The sequence below is a fragment of the Pleuronectes platessa genome, chromosome 9 (assembly GCF_947347685.1).
Source record: "Pleuronectes platessa chromosome 9, fPlePla1.1, whole genome shotgun sequence".
NCBI lineage: Eukaryota > Metazoa > Chordata > Actinopteri > Pleuronectiformes > Pleuronectidae > Pleuronectes > Pleuronectes platessa.
This window is the reverse complement of record NC_070634.1, coordinates 10,410,164-10,430,186: the sequence shown is the minus strand read 5'-3', so window position 1 is coordinate 10,430,186 and position 20,023 is coordinate 10,410,164. Positions and strand designations below refer to the sequence as shown.

Genomic DNA, 20,023 nt, shown 5'->3' with positions numbered 1-20,023 from the left:
CTTATCTGACAATATCATGGTGTAGAAGTGCAAGGAAATACCATTATGTTATGATCAATGTCATTTATTGTGCACAAACATTATATTAAGGCATCTGCTGGAAATGTTATGATCAACAATTCTCATGCAAAAAATACTTTAAAAACTACACAAATAGTGTTTTGGAGAGGGGGGTTTCAGAGGGAGGGGGCAGCTCTGGAGAAAGGTCTGTCAATCCAGGTCTGCTGCTTGGTGTGATGGAGACATGAGGTTAGCATCAGGAGCGGAGGCTGCAGGAGGGACCGTGGAGCTGAGGCACACCTGTACTGCTTCTCTTGAGAAGAACTGAAGGACACACAAACAAACCATAGTGTTAAATTATGAAGATGGTTCCCTCTGATTTTTTTTTAACATAAACGTCAGACAGGCCACTAAAAACTAAAAATGCTGAAGCTAACAGCTACCACACAGCAAGCTAATGCCTTCCTAAGGCTGCCAGGGAGTAGCATGAGTAGCATTGTAGCAAGAGAGTGTAGCTAATCACAGCCCTCACAGTTCTTCATCAGTGGAGAAGTACCTCGCCATGTTTTCATCTTCAGAGGAGTCATCCAAAGACTGTGCTGCTGTTCCAGAATATGTCAGGCCCGCTGCAGCCTGCTGGGCTTGAACTCTGAGCACGCAGAGTAGGCCCTCACGTCCCGTCTCAGTAAATGCATCAGTACTGCCTGAGAATATATGATAAAAGACAAAAACGTCTCAATTGTGCGTTTGTGTGTATGTATACATACACACATACAAGGCTTTCTTTTCTACAGAAATATTTTTCCTGAGTTGATGACTCTGCTTATTGCCATCTAGAATGTGAAACCAAATATATTTTTTGGTGTACCCATACAAGATGTCCAATGTAACACCAATAAAATCCAATCTACTACACTACGGTTTTAATGCCTCTGCAATAGCGAGTCGCCGGAGGCATAACTGCATGTTTTCGGATTGTCTAACTTTGTATTTGTCTTAAAGTAAAAAGGTCAAGGCCACACTGACCTCATCTTATGGTTTCAGTTGTCAAGAGATACAGTGTCATTTATATGAGAGAAAATATGTAGAAATATGTAGACGGACACTGCACTGGTTAGCGGAGTCATACAACGCAGTGCGATAATTCTAGTGTAGTTTTTTTGTAATAAATGGGTTATCTATTTTTACAATCTACAAAAAGTTATCTATACATTTGGTCACAGAATGTTACACAAATAAATTGGCATTAAAGTTGGCATCTTGCTGTCTCACCAGTCTGACGATGCAGCTGAAGCGTCCATCAAGGGCTTTCTGCAGGTAATTTGGATTGTTTGTTTCTTTTGACGAGGAGAATAACATGAATTCATACCGATATCAGTTTACAATCAAACCTTTTTGTGTTAACCTTGTTTAAACAGAGTCAAAGGACATTGTACAACAATGACACACATTTTTCCACAGTACCTGTCGTTCACTACTGAACTTCTGACACCCATTACTGGACTGTGTCTTCCTGTAGAGTGGTGATGTTCTCAACGTTCTTTTCACAGTCTGTCAAAACAAAATTAGAGTTACAAATGTTAATGCCCCACAACCCATTGCAGATACGGTTGTATTTGCACACCACATCGGATCAAAACAAAACTGCAGTCTGTGAAACAAGCAGTTTTGGTAGATATAAGGGAAATGCTAATATTTCTACATGAAACATATTCAGTCCCTTAAGCAAAATAACAATGATGGCAGGCCGCAACCTCGATGCCTTCGTCTGCTTTGCTTACAGACTAGTTTGCGGAGTCTCGTGCTGCCGCCCACTGACCGATACATCATCGCTCTTTTCTGAAACTAATGAAGGCAAATTCACACATGTAGACAGAAATAAACAGTATAAATTAAAAGGTGTAAATATTGCTAACATTATGTTTGATGGGGGTCATCATTATACATAACAGAGGAAAACTTTGCACATGTATTCCTTAAATTTACTTGCCTTCCTGTGGAAAAAGTTGTTTTCCTAGTTAAACAATCACAGCAGGGAAGCATGATTGATCAAAATTCTTTCAGTGTGATATTAACTTGTATTTCAGCAAGTGTACTTTGGGGATTTAATAAAAATGTATATTTGGCAAATTATATAAAATGTTTTTTCTGGTATGTAACTTAAAAGTACCTCTTTAATGGTAGGATCATTTCTCTCCCTCATCTTCCTCGTGGTACGTGGATGATGGTAGTGGGCTCAACCCGGCTTCTCTTTCTCTCCAGGCTGCCCTTCCTGCTCTTCATCAAGCAAAACAAACTGTTTGGTCCAAGTTGTTGACGTTAATGAAACTCCTGTAGCTTCACTTGGATCCTCCTTGATTAAAAAACAGAACATAGCAATTGTTTTATAAAATGAATCGCAACTCCATAACATGGAAACATTATTGTCATAGTGCATACTATACATTAAACCAAATTGACCTGATATTGTGGAGTAATGGTAGACAAATACACTCCTTATTAATCTAAAGCATTCATAAATCAAATTCATGTTTATATTTATATTGTAGCGTCCCTCAATGATGAGCTAAGCGTCTTGAACTGCTTTCAACAACCATGTATTCACCTCCCAGGTAGCACAGGCTACCGTGGGCTGAAGCATGTGGCTAACAATGGCGTATTAGCTGATGAACAGCGTCCATAGTGTGGATTGACGGACTCTCTCCGCACTCGGACTGTAAACCTAGATCGTAACGATCTTTAAAAACAATAAACTACTTACCTGACAGAAGGAAGATGACATCGTGGTCTTCCAAGCGCGCCGTGTTTATGACGCAGCCCCGAGTTAAAGGGCTGGTTGTTTACAAATAGGGTTTTTACGACAGCCACACGTCATGTCCGCTCGCGCACTCGGTCCGCTCGCGCACTCGGGCAGCTCGGCTCGCGCCACTCGGGCCGGTCGCGCACTCGGGCCGGCCTCGGTATAAACAGACTCGCATGATCCTTCTCATTAGAGATGTAATCTAGCCTCAAATATTACTATTATATAACATGAATAACATTCACGATCACTGAAGGACACCACGCAGGGACTGTGATTTAAACACCAAGCTGCGCCCGTGGTGCCATGGCAACCATCATAGCAACGATAAAAACATGCGTGATAACTATTAAAATATTTATCATAAGCACGAACTGGCTGAAGACTGTGGAAGCAAAGACCACATTTCTCGCTAGAAATGGTGTCAGAATGTATTTTTATGCCCAAACTAAGTTACAAAATTATATTTTTATCTGAAAAAACAAGGAATCTCCGCCATGTTTTCCTCTCCGCAGACGGGAGCTTGAGAGTCACGTGACGTGAGAACACGCCAATGCAAAACAATGGGAGGACTAAATGTTACCATCTCACAATCTGAGAGGCCAGATTGTGAGATGGTAACGTTGGTCCACTTGGACCGACGTTACCATTGAACATTTTCTGATGAGACTGGGTTGACATTCTATGTTTATCTTCCTGTTTCCGTGCGTTTTCTTTAGTTATTTCTTGTAAAGTTTATGGTTAAACTGTATGGTATTGAACTTTAATTGCACTTCTTTGGCATATGAGTTCGAGACAACATCTAAGAAACCATTGCCAATTTTATACTCTCCATCCCTCCATCCATCCAAAATTTAACCTGGCTCTGGTCGCCATGTGTGGTAGCAGGGTATCCCAGACATCTCTCTCTCTCGCCATGCTTTCCATCTTTTGGGGGATCCCATATGGAGGCTCATGTCATCACAATAAAAGACTGAAGTGGTGTTTCTAGGCTGGCCACTGTAAAACCCCCACAGTCCGCTGTCTTTAGTTCCAGAGCGCAGTTGAAGCTCATCTCAGGATTAATGCTGGACTGGTTGCGGATGTTAAACGGCCATAATATAACATTTTCCAGACACTCAGACACCTGACTCCAAATACACATCACTGTGTCTGCTGGATGTGTAAAAATAGCCTTTTAACTAACAGTTTAATCAGAAGAAATGTTATTAGGTGATAATACATCAGTGCAGTGTTTACAGATTGTTATGCTGCCCCCAATAGATCAGAAATTCATGAATGCAGCTTGAATATTATGTTTTGGTCTAAACAAACTTGATATTAACTGCAGTTGCATAGGTGCAAGGTAGATTACTCAGTCAGAAGTTTAGAGGGTATAGTCATCCTGATACAGATGCACGTCTCACACATTTTCAGGTCATGTTAAAAGATAAAAAAAAGGAGTGATACATTAACTTGGTATGGGTTTTAAATGTCCACATTATATTTTAGGGACCAACGAGGTGAATTGTTTTTTTCAAGTACAAGATAGTTATTCACACATAAAGTAGATGACTGAAGAGACAGGTGAGTGAATGATGGGGACATAAAAAGACTGTCATAGTGGGAAAAGTAGCTTTCTATTTTGAGGTTGTTTCATATCATTAGAGTGTGTGTCACAGAGCGAGGTCAGGGACAGGAACTGCAAAACGTCTCTGGCAGCTGTGATTGTACAGACACCTGAACAGGCACAGCTATCAGCTTCAACCTCCACAAACTGTTTCCACATCAATTAAAATGGATGGCACCTTCAATTAGGAGCTCTCCTTCTCATTATGGCTTCATTTTCTCCCCTGATGTGACAGACAGGCGCAGCAAACACCTGCTGTGTGCCGCCTTTTTCTTTCTGTGGGTGTGTGTGTGTACAGTCAACAAGGTCAAGGGTGTTGTGCCGATAGATGTCTGTGTGAATGTCGGTGTGCTACCTGCTAAAGCACGCAGCAGTCTGGGGATGTACGTGTGCCGATGTGTGCGGGTTGATGGGCTCCCATGTACCGTTTGCTCACACAGTGTGTTTGTGTGTGTGTGTGTGTGTGTGTGTTTAAGTTCCTGTCAGATGGGCTGCCTCTTTAATCTGTGCAGACAGCTTTGTAATTGGAGCACTGCGCGAAGAGGGGAGACATGCAGCTGATAGTCATCCCACAGTCGGAAAGATGGAGAATAAAAGATGTGGAGGATGGGTGGGCGTCTGTGTGGGTGAGTGGGTTGGAGGGGGTGGGTGGGGGCGCTTGTGTTTGGGTGTACAGGGACTGGCGGCAGTCATACTGGGGATCGGGTCCGTGGTCCTTCACCGAGGCAACGGCATCATTGTCTGGGTCGATTCACTCGATCGCCATCTGCTCGCCCACTCGCTCTGGTCAAAACCAGCTGAGTGCCTGTCTGAATGGAATCAATGGTCGCCTTAAGAGCCGGCCCAATTTTAATTTCAATGCATTTCAAATGCAATTCAAACTGTTTCACTTTCATTCTCGTCCCATCACCAGGGCCCAACCATAATGTTGCCCTCTCCTCCCCGTCCCGGTCTCCTCCCCCAAGTACACCCGCCACACAGGAGATGAACTCACCAGACGGGTGCCACACTGCTCAGAATGACAATTTGCCTTTTGGAAATCAGCCTTTGGCTCCATTGTGTTCCCTGGAATTGAGTTAGCCCATCAGCAGACGCTCAACAGCTCCCTCCTGTCCCCTCCTCCCCCCGGCATCTCCCTCTCTCTGTCTCTGTCAGGTCCTTTAATGTGGCGTGAGGGGAGTGCTTCTGTTTGAACATGTTCATAATAAAAGCATATTTTGAATAGCCTTGCCTCTTATTCAACCATAGGGAGATGACTGTAATAAAAATACTGGACCACATAAGTGAGCAGACAGAAGGTATTAATTTTCATGAGCACAAATTCCATCCGTGCAGTATATTTTTATGCCATACTAAATGGACAGGTAGGGTGCAAGTGGCAACCCTCCATCATATTACCCATTGGTTTCTGAACACTAAACACTAAACTCAAAGAACACTTGAGTTTAGTGTTTTTTGTCTTGCGCCATCTTGTTTTTTTGAAATCAGAATTAACCGTATTTGGAGGAACGGAGGGGGAGCCTAAATACGAGGTCCGGCACACTGCACACCTAACATCCCCTGTGACCCGCTGCCATTGGATGGTAGTAGCTGTTTCTCACACTGTGTCCGTGCCCCATTGCTTACCGTGCTTTATTAATATCTGAACATCTCTGCTGTCAATGGGGACCACGCATCATGCTGTTGTGAAGAAGACTTGAAACAAGCAATGTAAACTAGTATCCACTCAATATGAAAACTGACTGATGTGAAAGATGAAGGGCCTTTTCTCAAAGACTTCTACAGAGCCTGACTTCTATCTACAACCAGCTCTCTGTTGGGCAATAGAGTACAGGTTTGCCTTGGCTTCTTTTTCCTGACCCAGAGTCTACGTCTATTTTAGTCAATGATAGAGCATCTACAATTAACAAACAAAAGAGCAGCTTTAAAGTAGTAGAGCCCCCGCACTGTTCTGCATCTTGACGTCCCCTAAAGCAACCACCTAGCTCCTGTATCTCCCTTAGAGCTGAGGTGCAGCAACTCATGAGACATTATTTATGACCATGTCGGGCAGCAGGCAGAGATCTGCTACTGCAGCTGGCCAACAGAGACAAAGTCCTTGGTCAAGGCTAATTAGCTACGGCGTCAAGAAGTAAATGAGCTATCCATCAGGAGAAGGTGGTGGGAGACCCATCCATCTCAGGTCAACCTGAGAACATATGGTCCCGGATTGAATCATATTGTATTGCACAGGTAGCACAACCAACCAAGTTTCTGATGCAGGCAGGCGCACATTAGTGCATTGATGGCAGGAAGGGCTGCTCCCATCAGGTAATTGCACGGTCACGTTAAACCCTCTGAAGTTAAATGAAGGTATTTGTGAGCAGTAAGAGCTTTTGTAAGAGTTGTGGTGTCTTGTAAAGTACTTGCTCTTTGCCAAACAGTGACAGATAAGCGTAAAATGAATATAGCCATCAGACGTCACATTAAAGGCTTTTGTGTCTTTATTCCCAAAGAGGTCAGTTTGTTCAACTGAAACTTTACTGCTGTCTCTCACTGGCGGTGGAACAAGGAGTTTATTGTGCTGTTTTATCTGTGATCAAACTAATGTACACCTCATTTTAAAGAATGAACAGATACAAATAGGTTCTTTGATTAGTACTGAGAACAATATTCATCAGGGAATAATAGTTAGTTAGTTTTGTGTAGAACTGACGGAAGATCAGTTGTCCCTTCTTCCTCAGTGGTCACATTTTGTTCTCCAGGATTTCATAAATGTGAATGGATGTATTAACTTGTATACAAAAATCCTGAGTGATATAACTGTTCTCTTTGGCCTCATTCATCCTCAACATAAGATATGTATATATGATTGTTCAGAGCTTTCAGTCTGTACTCCATGTTAATTTTGTCTGTATTTGTGTAAGAAAAACCGATGAAATGCAGCAATGCCACTGAATCATAGGGGGGCAGTGTAATTCAAGTCAAAGTGACACGGCCGTAAGACATGGCGAAGAAATTTCGCAAGTTTATTGTAAGTTCCTCTTGACTCCGCGCTGCTGCTAGTGGATTTAAAGGACTCGTATGCCCTTTTTACCACAAGTTGATATGGTTCCTTGGGGTCCTAATGAAATGTCTGTAACATACTTTTGTCAAAATACCACAAGGATCATTTAAAACAGCACCTTGCCGATCGTCGAGGCGGAGGCCCCCGGGACACTAAATGCTTTCCGCAGGATCCGAGCTTCACCCTAATGCACAGTATCAACAGTGTCAGCCCGGGCTCCACCGGCCCGGCTCCTTCGGCACCGTCTCCCCGGGGAGAGGGCGGAGCGGGTTAGCTGGCGAGCTCGCGCTAGCTGGGAAGCCTCGGATCCAGGCCGTCTCTCCCCGGAGCCGGTGAGATGATGGTGGGGGGTGATCCAAGGCCATGTAGCAAGACTATGACGTATTTTTCTGTCGTAATCCCATTCGACGCCACCTAGCGTATCGTTTCTGACATAGAGGAACCACAACAAATTGGGAGTTTTTTTTTTCCAGAGTTCTTGGGACGGTAGACATGCCAGATACCCAAATTAACGTGTAGAAGCACTACAAAAGTTGAATTTTCATAATATGTCCCCTTTAATGCTTATAACAACCATGCCAACGAGAAGGAAGCATGAAGTATTGGGACAGTGACAGCTATGTTGGTTAAAACGGACCAAGGGTTTTTCAAATATAAGCCGCATAAATGAGCCTATACTTCCATGACACATGTTCAGTGCAGGAAATGATAATTTTTTGGCTCCTTTCTGCCGCCATAAAATCTCTTCAAAGTTGATGCCATCTTCTAATTCTTTGTTTTAGATATGTATTCCTTTTGTGTATGCTGTTCTATTCATACACTAATGTATAGTGGAATGTGTTTTATTTATGTACACTCATTTACTAATTATACTGCATTATACTGCATCCCTCTAACATTTACTGGTTCTTGATTGTTTTATCTGATGTGAATCTGTTCCTCTCTCTAAGTGGTTTCCTGTGTATTGAGGTTGACAGATGTTTCTGTCGTCTAGAATGTGAGTGGAAATGAGCTATGAGAAGGCAGCTAATTACTTGTCATACTTTGAACAGAATGCGTGTGTGATTATGTGTAGAGCCTCTTTGCCTTGGGCTGATTCATGTTTTCTGTGCCTGTCCCTCAAGGAGGTGCTGACAAGAGTAGTTGTCCGAGGTCAAAGGCCAAAATATTGTTGTTTGGGATCTCCTTCATAGTGCATGTCTGTTCAAATGGATCTCCACTTTTTGTTATTTATTAGCATTTTGACAGGAAATGGAAAAGAGAGGGAGAGAGACATGGGTGTCAGAAACTAAATAACCAGGATGTTGGAGATTATTTCCATTTAAAACCGGATTTAGGACATTTTCACTCCTGAAACTCTGAACCAAGGTTCATATCTTTAATGTTTCCATGTGTTAGTTTAGGTGTCACATCGCAATACATGTCATATGACATACCTACCCGGTTATATTTGACTTAGATTAGTTTTGAATACAGGTGTGTTGACATCTGTGTTCTCAGTATTTAAAGCGGAATCGATAAGCGGAATCGGAAATCAATATAATTTTAACGATACCCAACCCTACAAGCAATCCAGTGCCTCCTCTGCTTCTTTGCTTCCTCAATTGTTTAATGCAGTTAGGTCTGGCTTTTATGAATGTTCCCTTTGAGCAGAGCGCACATTATTGATCTTGGCCAGCACTCTTCTACCATCACACATGTTATTGTCTCAGACAATATTATTTGATATGAGCCCCGTCAGGCGCACTTCCGAAACTGAATAATTGTATTTTCCTGGTTTGTTTACATTTCAGATTCCTCTTGCAGTGTGCAGGTGCTGGAATCTAAATGAAATTACCTTAGCAGTGAATGGAAATGCTCTGGCCCAAAGTAATACATCAATGTCAAGCAGGACTGAGATCTGCCGGTGGAATATGATTTTCTCTCTATCTGTAGAAATAAGTTCCCAACTCAGTAGAATGAATATAAACTGCTATATTTGCAGGGCATGGCCCATTTACCAGATGGTGGATGTGGATGGTGGATTAACTGATTTAAAAAAAGGAGAAATGACTTTATGTACTTCACATCTCGAGGAAGTAGTGAAGAATATGATGCTTGGTCCACAGACAAGTGACAACATTACAGATGAATGTGGAACTCGAGCACTCCACGCTCTTTACTGCTGAATAAGATCATGAAGAGAAATTGGATTTTCAGATTCCTCTCTGCCGCGACTGAGCTTGGTGCTGTGTAGTTCAGAGAGAAGCACTTTTATGTGTGTGTTTTAATATGAAACCTTGCTCACTAACATCTGAATGTTCCTGCTGCAGCTCTGAAAGAGGTTTCAAACTGCAGCAAAGGCAGCACCAACAGCAACTCCTGTTCTGTAGGAAAAGCTGAAGTGCTTAAGATGTACATCTGCTTGGATGAGCACAAAACCTGCCTCCTGACCTCTTTGTCTTTCTTTGCTGTGTCTCGCTCAACACTTTCAAATGGCTCCAAACCCCATAAAAACAATAACTGCAGTCGTTTTTTATTATGTTGATGTCCAATGACCGTCTTGAAATAATTGGGGATAAGAAGAAGGTATTGGCAGTGTTTAGGCTCATGTCCCTTATCACCACATCACCTCATCTACAGACCATTTAGCCGAGCTCATGAACAACCTGTAAAAACCTTACGAGGGCTAGTAACCTGAATAGAGCTTAACTGAGACAGATAGTAAAGATCTCACTATCCATTCCAGTCTGTACTCCGGCTTGTGTTTGTACTGGTTTTCTGTTGACCTTTTTCCACTATAAAAAAGCTGACCTCTTCAGGACCAGTCATCTGCGACGGGACCATAATTTCATTACCATAGCCTAATGGTAAAAATGTAGTTTCCGAGGGAATGGTTCAGGTTAGGGTTAAGATGATAATTGTGCTTAGGTTAAGGTTAGGCATGAATGGGTCATGGTTAAGGCTCATTTATGCTGCCTTTATCTACAAAGACATATGTGTCTGTATCAAACGCTGCAAAGCTTGGCCCAAATACTTCCATGCATCCTTAACAATGGCATGTGCACTAGGGGGCAGCGCAGAGCACGGAGTTTCTGACAAAAAAACAAGAAAGGCAACTGTGGAGGTTGTGATAATTTCTCTGTAAATAAAGAGGAGATAGCGGATTCATATTTGTTCCTCGTGTCCTGCGGTTGTCTTGCTTGAGGTCTTGGCTATACTGCCCCCCAACATATCTGGTGGTACTACTCTGTTTCGTCGGTCTCCATAAACTTTCAGGGACCATGCACAGTCTGTATCCATGTATATATTTAACACTAAGAATAAATAGGCTTCTTAGGTCAAGGTTTTGGTTAGGCTGTTAACATAGAATGTAAGTCACTGCAAAAGTCACACCTGTGTGTGAGTGTTCAAATGCTAAAAACGCCTTAATCTGAAGAACAAGTTCTAAGTACCTTAAATTCTGTGGCAGATAATGGAGCTTGACACATTATATAGCATCACAGAGGGCTGGATTGTAATTGAAATTTAGTACATTTTTTTTTTTATAACCTTTATTTCTACCTCTACTCTATTAAAAAAATTGTTTGCGCATTTTGTCTTTATTAGACGGTGACTAAAGATGTGACAAACGAGAAGAGGGAGAGAGATGTGGGATGGCACCCAGGACAGTGCACAGTCCGACACAAGGCCTGTGGTATCGCCTCTTAGTATTCCACAGTATTCCACTGTATTTCATGCTCAATGTGCCCTATTTGTATTCAGTTTGATTTAGCTTGGCTCAACCTTGTGTAGCTGGAGTGTGTCAAGCCCTGCTCAAGTGGGTCCAATGTAGTGTGGAATTGTCGTTTCATATGTCATTCAGAATTTGGCGCCAGCTATTTTCATTGTCAGCAAATATTTACATATATAAAATGTGGAAAAATGTTGTGTAACCCATCAACTGTGAAATATCCAAAGACATTCAGTTTCCATTCATATCAAATAGAAAAAGGTTGAAAATACTTTGAATTGAACAGCCGAACCCAGACGTTTCAATAACAAACTCTTCGTTTATAAAGATGATCAGTCCTGAGGTCAGTGAAAGAAGGGGTCTTTCATAGCATCTTTCTGCTCAGTCACACTTTAGTTATTGAGTCCCCCGACTGATATGAGGTTCACTGGCCTGCTTGGTTATTTCTCTAGCAGCAGGGGTTAAGGGGAGCACAGGGCAGACAATTATCTTCGTTGCTTATTTCTCTATTTGTTTCTGCCCTTCATGGAGAGAACCACATCCACATATGGCACAGCTGTGATTTGGAAATGAATTATTCGATGCACTTTGATTGTCTCAAAATATTTGGCATCCACAAAACACTTAGCTTTGATTTTGAAATACTGCTTGTTATCATCAAATGGCGATGAATGAAGTTTCTGATTGAAATTAATGAACAGCACAAAAGTACAGCTGCAGTATTAAAGACTCACTGTGTAAGATTCAGGTGAAAGTGATCTATTGGCAGAAATTGAAAATAAAATAATCCTAGGGTTGTTTCATCTAAATTTAACCAAGTGTAGTTTTCTTTACACTAGAACGGGCCCCTTATATTTATGTAATTACACCGGGAGCAGGTCCTCTCTATGGAGGCCGCCATGTTTTTCACAGTAGCCCAGGCTGGACAAACTTAACACAGTTTGAGTTTTTATGACAACTGAAGGCTGCCCCAGGTTCTCTTTATTTTTGGAATGGGAGGGTGAGGTATTCAACTGCAACATGCAACTTCACAATAGAAGTCACTAAATTCTACCCACTGAGCCTTTAAAGACACAGGGAATATAATTGTGGGAAAATATTTGACTATTTAGTTAAGTATTATTTGGTATAAATCAAATTGAATACAATAGTAATAACTGCTCTATGACTTGGCACCATAAAGCAGTATTATCAAAAAATACCAACTACCATAATTCGATTTGCGATGGCGGCTGTGGCTCAGGAGTTAGAGTTGGCTGTTCACTAACCAGTCCGCACTCATCCAGTCCGCATGGTGAAAAGTCCTTGTGCCAGACAGTGAACCCTAAATGGCCCTGACAGTGTGTGAATGAAGTGGGATAGAGCGAGGGATGTGTGTAGAAGCGCTGTATGACTGAGTGTGAATGGGTTTCTGTTACTAGAGCTGTGAAGCACTTTAAGTGGTCAATTAGACTGGATCAGCGCTATATAAATACACTCAATTAGCATTCAATTGAATGAAAACCTAAAAATCACAGTCCTTGAAAAGATGCTTTCATCATATAAGAGTTAGTAATTTTAAGTTGCCATAAATACGATACAGTGGTGGTAATTAAGCATTGTGTGAACAAACTCACCAACCTGCTACAAGCTTATCTGGAGTTAATGAATGATGATGCAAGTAAAACCACCTGACCTTTAAAGGAAAGGAAGATATCGTCCATCCAAATGCATCGTTAAGCCTTTTTGTGATCAAATCGCAACAGCATGAGACACATTCAAATTCCCACTCTGGCTGTGCTTTTCTCCCCTTTCCTTTCATCCTTTATATGGCACCGCTGTGGCCGGCTGTGAGAAATGCATGTGTTAAAGCACTCGGGTTACAGCAGTTTGATCATGGATGTATATATGCAGTTTGATGTGGTTGGTGTATCTGCTGCAGCTCTGATGCATATCAAGTTGTTGAGATGCTTGTGTATCCAGGCAAACATGAGTTGTGACACGGCCCCTGTTCCTCTGTGTCAGCCGACTGATTCATTTAAAATCACACATCTATTCTGACAGGAGCCAAATGTGTGCCGACAGCTATAACACACATAAGACCGTCCATGTTAGATTGCCAGGCACTATTTTAGCAGCTGTATTGAATTGATCTGTAATTCAGGGTTGATTGAGTTTAGACTGTGTGTGTGTGTGTGTGTTTGTGTGTGTGTGTTTTTGTTAGAGGATAATGAACGACAGATATAGAGCGAGAGAAGAGACAACCTCATTTAAAACCTCCTAGATTGCGTTTCTCTTTCAGGTTCAAACAGAGCAGTACGAAGCGTATAAGATAAAATCTTGAAAGAGGATTCATTCGTTATTTCAAGTGAAATCCAACAACGTAAAATTGAATAAATAAGAATGAATATATCAGGCAGAGGTAACGTGATCAGAGGACAGGTCTCTATCACCCACTCATCATTATTGGCGTTGGACAGATCTTGTCGAGATGTAAACTAATGATGGAGGATTCTGATCTCTCATGGTTCTCCAAAACTCACGAGAACCTTGTGCAGCACTTTATATAATACACTCTCTCATGTGCCAGCGCCTTGTGCTTCTTGCCCAACAGAAACTCTTTGATCAAAGAAACTATTAGTTTAATATCCCCCAGAAATGGAGCCAATTACAAATTTAAACCAACATGAAGTCATAATTGTTAATTTAGTTCCTTTTAAAAAAACTTTAAATCAGACAATAATGTGGCTCAGACACTAGGCCGCTGTGGTGAGTACAGACATTTTTAGAAAGAATGTTCACACTTTTCTCTGGATGGCTTTTCTCACCACAAATCACACAGTCAGAGGAAACTATAAACTGGTCCAATCGTAAACCAATTTCCCTTTAGAAATATGTTTTTATGCCACTGATGATATCACCAATGGTCCTGCTCCAGCTTGGCAAACACCATTCTACCATTCTAGTACTTTACTAATGACTATTGGTATGATTGTTATAATCCGATTAAGACAATAGACAATAAACGCTGCCATTTTAACAGATTTTCTGATAACCTTAACCTTAGAAAAGTCCTACTCAGAAGCAATAATTGAATTAAGACATGGAGTAATCTGACCCTAGTCGCATTACGTAGAGATGTGTCTTAATGGCAATTTAACTTCCTATGGAGTGTTCACAGCTTTGGCCACTTCTACCATGAGCTGTGGTGAGCCCTCAGAATTGTCGTCATTGAAGAGTAAGGTAGTGTGTCATTTGCAAGGTACAAAGTCGACAACAGCCTTACCTTTGATTGTTACCATGCCGTCTAGGCAGTAGAAATCAAAATATTTCAGAACACAGCTTCTCACATGCTTTGTTGTCATACTCTCCGCTCAGGATGGCTTTGTTTGAGTCCTCCAATTTTGTAGCAAAACAGTTTAACATTACTGACTTACACTGCTGATAGGTCAAGAGGGCATGCAATAGGTCAAGCTGACAGTGATCGCCCTCTGCTGGATCTTAAGGCAAACTACTTTACACTTTCTGTTGCGCTTCCTGACTGTATATTTTCAATTGAAACCGTCATGACAGTTCGCTTATGAACCTTTCCGTCTACATTTGATTCAATGTTTGATTTCGAATAGAAAGTGACCGCTCTAGTAACCACACAATTTACCTACTCCTTGCATGCACTGGTTTGAGTGTAAACAAGATGGCTAGCGCTACAGAGAAGTCACATTTCTGGGTTGAGGGAGAAACCGTAATGGTATTTTATGGTTCGTGTTGAAATAAGGGAAATGGACACAGTGAAGATAAATGGATGTTATGAAGTTATTGTTTGGGTGCAAACATCACAATAGCAATATTTTGGGAATGTTGGGTGTTTGACCTAATGCTGACATGAGTCATGATCAGACTATGGTCTGTATCATGTTAACTGGAATATGCAAGTATAATTATTCTACTAGCAACTCATGTAAACATAATCCGAGCACGACTTATTCAGAATAAGGTTAGTGACAGTATTTTATACATTACTGCCTTGAATAGACTTTTGTGTGTGCGTGTGCGTGTGTGTATGTGACAGTCGTGGTGTTTTTCAATTCATTGCTCCTTCATCTCTGAAACTACAGTATGTGATTCCACGCTGTGTAGCAGCAGTCTGCCAACAACCACATTGCATTGCTGCTGTCTTATGGCAGGTTCAAGCTTCTGATTTCCAGTGGAACCAATCAGCTGCTTCAACAACTCTTTCAATAATAAATGAGACACAAAATAATGTCAGCGCATGGCTGCAGCTACAGGATGGCTTTTGCTTGCCAGTAAAGAAAAAAACTGTTACTCTGGTTGTGCATGACTAATGGACTTCTGGCGACTTATACATGGAGTTGCTGCCAGTGTGTGAATATGATGATAATGTTAACTACTCTAATGAGCTTCTTCTGCTTTCAGCATCATGTTAAATAATTTTGATTGGAGCAAGAAGCAGCCAACAGCCAATGTGTCTATTTATAGCAACATATTTGGTGTAATGACCTTTTGTCCTGAAGGGGTTCTGTTCATCATCTCTTCGGGGCGTAATGACGCGTCAAAATACAGCATGCGCTTTCAAAAAACCTGATAATTATTGATGCCCGGCAATTTTTTATGTAAGCACTTGTGTGAGCCAGGGCAGATAAGAGCATCTGGACTTAAAGTTGCGATGTAAACAAAACACGTTCTTTCCCCTGATCCAGATTCACCCTGACAAACACCTCATGCCCGGCCGCTCTCCTGATGAATACACAAAGCTAAAGTGAGGTGAAACGCAGTGTGGGGAGAGAGGGGCCTGAGTGTGAGATTAAAGCTGTGTTGATTTGACAGAACGCAGGGGTTGTCTGGAGTTTATCAAGTCACAACACACACACACACACACACACACACACACACACACACACGTATACAGACACACAAGTATACACCCACACACACACACAGTATTACACACACAAACACACACACACACACTCACACACGTATACAGACACACACACACACAAACACACACAAACACACACGTATACAGACCCACACACACACAAACACACACATATACAGACCCCCCCCCCCCACACACACACACACACATACGTATACAGACACACACACACGCACACACACATACACGTATACAGACACACAAGTATTCACACACACACAGTATTACACACACAATCACACACGTATACAGACACACACACACACACACACGTATACAGACATACACACACACAAACACACACACACACACAAACACACACATATACAGACACACACTCTCACACACACACTTATACAGACACACACACACACACACAAACACACACGCGCTTATACACACACACTTACATAGTCACACACGTACACACGTACACACATACACACACACATGCACACATACACACACACACACACACACACACACACAACCCCAGGGCTCTTTCAGGACAGGACTACAAAGACTAACCGCAGCCCCACTGGACCTGGGTTGTAGATTCCCTTCTGCCACTAGTGCCTCACTAACCCTTTGCCTTTTTAACCCCCCGCTTTGCCAAACCAACTCCCCTGCCACCTCCCCTCTTACTCATCTTCTGTCTCCTTTCTTCACACCGTTTCTTTTCTCTCTGCCTAGTCTTCTGACACAAAGCCATTTCTCCCCCTTTATGCCCCCTCAGCCTCCCTCAAGCATAATATCCCCTTATTGTCTGTCTTGCCTTTTGGTTCTCCAGCCCTCAAATAAAATAATCGACATGTAGATGTTTGGAGTTGGTTAATATGATATAGTGTTGTGTTGAAATCTTTTGGCCATGACAGATTTCTTTTACCTTTCATTATTTGTACTCTTTTACTACCTCTGGGTATTTAAGGGCAGTAGCCAAATCAATAATCTGGACGTCTTTATGGCCGAATTGAATATACCAGATTTTGCATTAGTTTGATGAAGTATTATACCTTAGTTTGTACAGTATATCAACAAAGCAGACCCTTTCTCTTCTGATATTATGCATTAAATTACCATAAAACGTACTATATATAAGTATGTCTAAATTGCAGTAAAAATAAACAGTGATAAAAGCGTCTATTCATATCTTCTGTCACTGGTGATGTCGTGTTCTGCCATGATTTTTTATTTATTCCAGACTCTTGACCTATTTTTTCTCCTCTTTGTCTAACCATGAAACTTGGTGGAAGGATTTATATTTGCGTCCGGGAAAAACTCTGTAAACTTTGGAGCTGATTTGGATCAGGGGTCGGATCCAGGAACTTTGTATCACTATCTGTAACATTGTGAGATAGGGGCATTTTTCCAATATTTTCATTGATTTCTCAGACAGTAATTAATGGATATTGATGAACAAATTTGAGGCGACTGACATTACTGAATGTGTGCAATTCGGTGCAGATAAAAAAATGTGGATCTAGTGAATTTAAATGTGGTTTGACAAGGGGACTGTTGGGCCAAATCTACTTAGTGCTATCGTAGCTTGATAGTAATTATCTTTGAACAGAAGGAACTGGATCCAAACCACAATTTAAACTTTGACTTAGTTATGACAGAACATTTAAGTTGCACTTGTATCAGGTCATTGTCACTTTCAGCTCTTGCTCCATATTTATTTGCCTGTATTCTGGTCTGACTGAGCCAGTTGAGGATATTCCACGTATTCATCCTTTTGTGTTGCTTTGGCCGTATCTTGAATTCTGAAATGGTGTCCAATGAAGTTTTGATGCATTTGACTGAAACTGCCCATCTACTTGATGTGTAAGATGGCAGGCAGGTTTGTTTGGTAAAGTGGGGGATGGGGGAAGGCTTAAGAGATGGTGATATACTTAAGGCCTATAATGTATAGATTTATATTCTAATTTCTACTTATTGCATATCTAACAATTCAATTCAGTATTTTCCCACTTTCACAATAGATAGCTTTTGAATGAATATCCTGAACTACATTGAGTCATCGTTCAGCTTTATAACATTTTCACCTTACAGCTTTTTTGCTGCCCACAAGCAAAATGTTATCAGCTATCTGTCTCTTCATTGTATAACCTCCTCACTGTTTTGTAAGTCCATTACAGCACAGTGGTTTAGAAAAGTGTATCTCATACTGTCCCTTCTGGTTGCATTTAGTGAATGTCAGTAAAAAATAGCACCACAGAGCCTAAAAAAAGCTTATTTTCTATAGCTAAATGTCGGCTTTTGATCTTTCCACAAGATTTTCTCCATACACATGAGTTATTTGCATGTTATGTTAAACACAGCTTTTATCATTCTTCATCTATATAAATAATATTTAGCTCATGTTTCGATGTACAGCTCCTTCAGTTTTCCTCAAAGTCCTTGTAAAAGTCAAAGATGACCAGAGGCCAAAACTGATTAAATGCATTCACAAGAATTTAAATGTCTATATTCACATCTATGTTGAGATCAGTCCTCACCCCTATATGTATATCTTTTCATAAAATAAACCTTGATCATTAACTTGATAAGATCAAATGTTCAACACTAATGTAATTTTTTTGTGCACAGTTGGTATAGTAGAATAATGTAATTCATTTCAACACAACAGCATTTCCTTAACTTTTACAAAGCTCATGAAGATTACCTCCATCGAGGAGATATGTTCTCCCCTCTTTAAGTTTGTTTCGTATGTTCGTCAACAGGATTACAAAAACGAGTGAATAGTTTTCCCTCAGACTAGTGCAAGGACGGGATATGGGCCAAAAAAGAAGCTATTAAATATTTGTGCAGATCCAGGATGTTGTCATCAATCTCTTTAACATTGGGAGATAAGGTATTTTCTTATTTGCATATGTCAGTGTTAATAACAGTTTGTGGAATTTTCTGCAGCTTGATTGATTTGATGGAAGTGTTGTTTAACTGACGTACCTGCTCCACTGAGTGTCATTGTAGTTGACATAGAGGTGTTGATCTTTTAAAAGTCATACTTGTTGTTTGGGTTATTGCTCTGACCTGCTAGAGTGTCTCATTATTTATTTTTTTATTTATTTGCCTTTATTTAACCAGGTCGGTCCCGTTGAGATACAATGACCTCTTTTCCAAGGGAAGCCTGGCCAAGACAGCAGCATACAAAAAATGTCAACAGTCACAGACACACAAAAATCACATAACACAGATCAAATAAGATAAGTTCCCTGTTCCCTTAAGATAAGGCAACAGGACTAAAGCTCGGATTCCCACCAAAACAAGAACAAGTGCGGTATGAAGCCGCTCCAATTTCTCTCACACGAGTCTTCAAAGTTTCAAGGTTTATGAGCTCCTTTAACTTAAGAGTTTTTTGCAGTGCATTCCAAGCAGCAGGTGCAGCGAACTTAAAACAGTGCTTACCAAATTCAGTGTTTACTTTGGGCATAACTAATAAATAAAGCTCATTTGAACGTAAGCTGTAATTGCTCTGGGATTTAAAGATGTACTTACATAAGTAGTGGGGGAGCAGACCCAAGATAGCTTATTATTAATACGATATAGTTCAGTAGAACACTACCTTAAACTCTAGCCCTGGTCATTAACAAGTGAATTCACATATTTCAAACAATGTCAACAACAACAAATGTCACATTTTGTAAAGCGAGATATTGTGGCAGCGCTGTTTTTCTGGGATATGTTAGACTACAGAGGAGTTTGATAAAGTTACCACTCAGTGAATTTTTACACCGATCTCTGCACGTGTTTGTTGTTCTGCAGGGAATAGTCCTTCCAGCCAAAGCCTAGTTACTACCTCAATGAACAGAGGTGTTTACACTTCAGGTAACTGTATAACCACTGAATTGTTAATTCCATGGAGCTGGAGTGCTTGACTTGACTGAGTGAGACAGTAAATAAAACTGCTGCTTTCA

At 41.1% G+C, this 20,023-nt stretch overlaps 1 long non-coding RNA gene across 1 annotated transcript; it reads right to left on the bottom strand.

Annotated features, from left to right (window-relative positions):
* Positions 1–55: 55 nt before the first annotated feature.
* Positions 56–2,860, bottom strand: LOC128448217 (uncharacterized). Its single transcript, XR_008339714.1, has 5 exons — positions 2,762–2,860; positions 2,171–2,353; positions 1,465–1,551; positions 557–1,337; positions 56–324 (listed from the first exon to the last, which is right to left on the bottom strand). It is a non-coding gene; the product is annotated as an uncharacterized LOC128448217 (long non-coding RNA).
* Between the last annotated feature and the right edge of the window lie 17,163 nt (positions 2,861–20,023).